Source organism: Triticum dicoccoides, chromosome 4A, assembly GCF_002162155.2.
Source record: "Triticum dicoccoides isolate Atlit2015 ecotype Zavitan chromosome 4A, WEW_v2.0, whole genome shotgun sequence".
In the NCBI taxonomy this organism is placed as follows: Eukaryota; Viridiplantae; Streptophyta; class Magnoliopsida; order Poales; family Poaceae; genus Triticum; species Triticum dicoccoides.
The window spans coordinates 368,556,000-368,561,923 of record NC_041386.1 but is presented as its reverse complement, the minus strand read 5'-3'; positions in this window follow the sequence as shown (position 1 = coordinate 368,561,923).

Sequence of the window (5,924 nt, the reverse complement as noted above, 5' to 3'; positions counted from 1 at the left end):
CTCGAGACCCTCTCTCAAGGGCCTATCCGCTGATCACTATATTCTCTAAAATATTACACCGCGTTTCTATTCCTATGGATGCTATCAAGTTAGAATTTGATCCTTAGGCCGATTTCTCAAATCGACATGGGTCTCACGTGCTACCAGAATCAGCGGTTTCATGTTTTCCTTCAGGTGCATTTTGGGTTTTAGACCAACACACACCTTGAGGGCTACTGGTTATATATCTCGGTAGAGAATAAATTGCACCAATCAAGAAAAATATATCTGCAAAAAATCAGCCCAAGCCCGACGTGTTGCATCACCTTGGAAGCAGTTCGACATAAAGCTCAGATACAAGTGGTTGGCTCCATAGAGGGCATTTCCGGCATTAAGCTCGGTTGAACTCATTCAAACTTTTCAAGCCAAGGTGATCTACGACACCTCGGATATAGACCAGCGTTGGAGCTCGGATATAGTCCAGCATTGGAGCTCGGATATAGTCCGGCGTTGGTGCTCGACTGCAAAAGATATGTCGAATGCAGTCCGGCGTTGGAGCTCGAATGCGAGAGGACACCGCCGCATGGGAAAAACTTCAAACCTGAGATGTGGCGTATAAAATAACAGGTCATTGATAAAGGCTGAGAATTTAAAGGGGCTCCTCGGATACCCGACGTGTAAACTCTTCGGATTTACTTCGGCGATCCGCAAGATCGAAGATGAGAAGATTTGTTAAACCAGTTTTCAAGACCGAAGACTGAAGATGAAGAAAAGTTCAGAAGATTCGAGGAGCGTCCCCAACTTGAAGACTGGTTCAGGGGGCTACTGATAGTGTCCTGGACCATGGGGTTCTCACCACGTCGTCTCCCGACCAGCTGGATCGGGCTAAGGACCCCATGATGATTCAATAATGGGCCACTTCAGGCAGCCCATGCCGAATACTAGGAGGATTCCCCAAAGATTTGGCCCACAAGACAAGGACTCCTCTGAACCCTAGGCCTACGGTGCATATAGAAACTGATGCCAGGCTAGTCAATAGACAATCTCATATTGATTACTACAATCTCGTGGTAGATACATGTACTAATACACCCGTATCAATACAATCAAAAGCAGCATGTAGGGTATTATCTCTTCAAGAGAGCCCGGACCTAGGTAAAACCCTGTGTCCATGTTACCATCGTTCCAAGACGCCTAGCTTAGGACCCCAACCATGAGATACACCAAATATAGAACCGACACTGTTGGCGTTCTGGGAACGGGGGTCCCCAGACTTGCCTGCCTGCGGCCTGCGGCGTGGCTCGAGGAGGGGCCCAGCACGGCCCATCTTCATCAACACAGACCCAAGACCCTCGCGAGGGGCCAAGCCTCGCGGGGCGGACGACACGGAGCTTCCTCAGGCACGACCTCATCAGGCTGGCTCGCGAGGAGGCGGAGGGATCAAGGCGGGGTACCTCACGAGGTGCCCGTGACGCAAGCCATGACGACCAAGGGCGCCAGGCGGGCGCCAGCCCGCGCAGTGTCCTCCTTTCCTCTTTGGTGCAAAGGGAGCAAGCGCAGGCGAGAGCATCAAGTAAAGGCACCCGTTTCGGTGCAACGAGACCAAGACCAGTCCAACGGCAGGGAGGAAGTCATTGTGGAGCCCAAGCCAGCGTCACCACTAGAGCCTTTGGCAGGCGAGGACCAACTTTAGTCAGGATAAGTGTACCAGATGTTCCCCTTAGAAATGGCCAATTGTTGGCGCCCTTCCCGCTCAATATTTGGGAAAAGGCCCAGGGCCTTTGCCTATAAATAGGACTAGCCACCCCCAGGGTAGGGGGGCAATAAAGAAGGGAGAATCTAGAAGCCAAGAGAGAAACTAGCTAGGATCGGATCGAGTAGCATCACACAGAGAGAGAGAAGGGCGACTGAACTCCTCCTAGCAGTTCATCCCCCCAGCCAAGAACAGACCCTCGCGAGGCTGTTCTTCCTTGTATTGCTCATCATCATCAGCCCAAGAGGCAATCCACCACACCACACACCGGAGTAGGGTATTACACCACAACGGTGGCCCGAACCAGTATAAACCCTGTGTCTCTTGTGCTGTTCTTTCCATAGCTTAGATCTTAGCGAGGCGGAGGGGTGCAGGTAGGTAGAAGGCGAAATCTCTGCACGCACCCCAGTGTTCGAACCTCAAGGGTCTGCCGGAACCCGAAATCCGACATTTGGCGTGCTAGGTAGGGGTGCGCCGGAATTCGTCTTCCACCACCCCGTTCTCCTCCGACCATCGCATCCATGTCTGACGCTCGTCGGGCCCGCGCCGAGCGCCGGGCCGCTCTCGCTTCCCGCGTCGCCCAGACGGCTCCTGTCGGCGGGCGTCCTCGCCGTTCCCCGTCACCTGCCGTCAATGCCGCCACCGGCCTAGCGAGGAACGAGCAGCAAGCGCCGTCTCAGCATCCGTCCGTGCGGCAAGAGGGCCACACCGCTACTCCCTCGCTCACCCCAGCTGGTTCTTCATCCCGCGCGCTCCGTGCACCCATGGAGGCCCGAGCTGCGCTCATCGCGGCAAACGAGCTCCTGCGCTACCGCCCCGTCGATGACGTCTACGAAGAATGGCTCGACCGCGTCGCCGAGCTCGTCCGCGCCGCAGGGGGCTCTCCTGTGCCGTCCATTCCGCTACACCGCACCCCGCCCCGCGTGGGCGACGAAGCTCCGGGGGCGCCCCAGCGGCCTCCTCCTCAAGAAGGCGCCATGGCTCCAAGACGCGTGGCCCCTGGGCGGAACCCGCTCCGTCAGGTGCCAGCGCAGCAAGAGCAGAGCTGCGAAGAAGTCCCTCACCCACAAGAAGCTGCCCGGGCGGTCCCTGCTCCAGCACATCGCGACCATGCTCCTGCTCCCGCACATCAAGACCCTGCGCTGCTCCCAGCTGCAGCACGTGGGGACATGCAAGACCAAGCTCTCCGTCACCCAAGGCCTCCCGTGGCCACAATAGGCTGCCGTGTCTTCACCACCGAGCTATGCAGCATCACGTGGCCCGGCAAGTTCAAGCCAGACTTGCCTCCTCTTTATGACGGCACGGCCGACCCTGCGGAGTTCCTCCAGCTCTATGAGCTGGGCATCGAAGCTGCCAACGGAGACGAGAAGGTCATGGCGAACTGGTTACCCATGGCGCTCAAGGACGGGCCCCGCACCTGGCTCCTGAACCTGGCTCTAGGCATGATCTCCTCCTGGGACGAGATGCGCACCCGCTTCATCGCCAACTACCAAGGTACTCGTGACCGGCCACCCGCCATGAGCGACATGCGCCGCATAAAGCAACAACCCGAAGAGACCCTGCAGAAGTACATCCAGTGCTTCAACAACGCACACCTCAAGATTCCCAAGGTGACCGAGGAGGCCATCATCTCAGCCTTCTCCGACGGCGTGCGCGATGTCAAGATGAAGGAGGAGCTGTCTATGCATGAAGACCTGTGCACTTCCTTGGAGTTGTTCAACTTGGCAACCAAGTGCGCCAGGGCTGAGGAAGGGCGTCTCTCCCTCCTCGAGCTGCCTACCGCAGACCCAGAAGAGAAGAAGCCCAAGGCCAAGGATGTGAAGCGGAAGGGGGCTGCCATGCTCGCGGCAGAACCAGACACCAAGCGGGGCAGAGATTAGCCCGAATCTTCCAAGGGCAGTCGGTACTGTGTGTACCACGATCTCCACACCCACAACATCAACGAATGTCAAGAGCTCCGAGACGTGCGAGAAGGAAGGATCGGCCGTCGCCCCGACCACGGTGACCGGGGCTACGGTCGAGGAGGAGGAAGGAACACAGGACGCTCGGAAGACCGCTGCCCGCGCCAAGGGTGGCGCGATCGACCTCGCGAGGATCGCTGGCAAGACCCGCCTCGCGAGGGAGACTGGTGGGATCAGCCTCACGAGGATCGCCCGCAAGGCAACGCCGGCCTCCCTCCGCTGCCGCCGCAGCCAAGGAGAAACGAGGACCGCCATCAGGACGAGGGGGCTGGGGGCTTCCAGGAGCCGCGCGCGATCGCCTGCATCCTGGGCGGGGCTCAAGCCCCAGCCTCTCAACGCATCTTCAAGCAGTTCACTCGCGAAGTGAATGCAGTCCTCCCCAAGCTCGAAGCCACGCGCCCTCTCAAGTGGTCGGCGTGCGCCATCACGTTCAGCTCAGCAGATCAGCTCAAGTGTGTGGCCACAGCCGGAGTCCTCCCGATGCTTTGTTCCCCAATCATCAGCAACGTGGTGGTCACCAGGACCCTCATCAATGGCGGGGCAGGGCTCAACGTCCTGTCTGTGGAAACATTCAACAATATCCAAGTGCCCTACAGCCAGCTTCAGCCAACCAAGCCTTTCTCCGGAGTCACCAACGGCTCCACGGTCCCGATTGCGCAGGTCCGCCTCCCTGTCACCTTCGGGGCACGCGACAACTACCGTACCGAGCTCATCGACTTTGACGTCGCTCACATTCGCCTGCCGTACAATGCCATCCTTGGGTACCCAGCGCTGGCCAAGTTCATGGTCGTAACTCACCACGGCTACAACGTCCTCAAGATGCCAGGAAGTGGCAGAGTCATCACGGTGCCCTGTGAAGAGAAGGACGCGGTGTGTTCCCTGGAACGAGCCTTTCAGGCCGCATCACTGGAAGACCCGGATCGCGGAAGCAGGAGGCTTCCCGAGACCGCCCCCAAGAAGAAGAAGACATCGTTCGGCCCGACCCCTCAGGAGACAGGCCCCTCAGGGCCCGCGCCTGCCCAGGGGGAACCTCCTTCCATCGCATAGGAAAGCGCGTCCGGCGCCCTCCTCAGGCAGGGCTCGGGGGCTCTCCCCTGGAGGGCCACCGACCTGGCTAAGGTCACGAGGGAGGCGCTTGGGCACCACCTGGAGGCGTGTTTCAAAGCACGTTTCCCTTAAGAAGGAGTAAGGAAAGGAGGGCCAGACCCTCAGGAGTTCGTCAGCAAGGCCATTCAGGAGCTACAGGAGTCAAGAGTCATGAAAGGCGGCCGCCGCCTACCAGCTATGGCTCCCCATCCAGGCGAGGATGGTGGGCTGTGCGTCTGCATCGACATAGCAGGGCTCAATCGAGTCGCCTCTTTGGAGCGCCTCTGGCCCTCGCGAGTGGGGTGCTGCGAAGGTCCACCCCACAGCTATGTTCGCATGCCTTACGGCTTGCCGAACGCGGCTACCGCGTACCAGCGCCTCATGAGGGGCATCATGAAGGCTCAAGAGGCCAGGCATTCCGCAGCCCTAGCGGAGATGGAGATGGTCCGCGAGGAGCCACCAGTGCCTTCGGAGCCTCCCGAGGCCCCTGGGCCTGGGGGGCTCATGAGGATCGGCTTCCGCAGCCCACCGAGTCTGCTACACCAACACTCCTTCGTCCTCAACATCATCAGGTGACATCTTTCAAGTTTCATTTCCAGCTGGGAGCGCCCCCCAGGGCTGCATTATTCCCAGGCCGCGTGGGTCCGTCCCTGCGGCATGTATCCCTTTTATTTCATGTTGTTAGCTTACTTTGTTGGGGGCGCCCCACGGGCTGCATCATCCCCAAGTCGCTCGGGCCTGACCCAGTGATGTCCGCCTTCCCAGCGTCTATTTGAATGAATCCACTCCTTCGCAGCTAATGTGTTTGACCTAGTTGCCCGCTCAACTGACGCCAACTGACGGAGCTTCTCCCAAACGGCACGACGCTTGCGCATGGGTCCGTCCCTGCAACTAGGTCACTTGCGGGGAAGTCTGCCCAACTTCAAGGCCCAGCTGGAAATGCCTGTGAAGATTATCCTTTTTGGAAAAGGCCCAGAGCCTGTGAAGAAGGCAAATGCCTGTGAAGATTATCCTTTTTGGAAAAGGCCCAGAGCCTGTGAAGAAGGCGAATGCCTGTGAAGATTATCCTTTTTGGAAAAGGCCCAGAGCCTGTGAAGAAGGCGAATGCCTGTGAAGATTATCCTTTTTGGAAAAGGCCCAGAGCC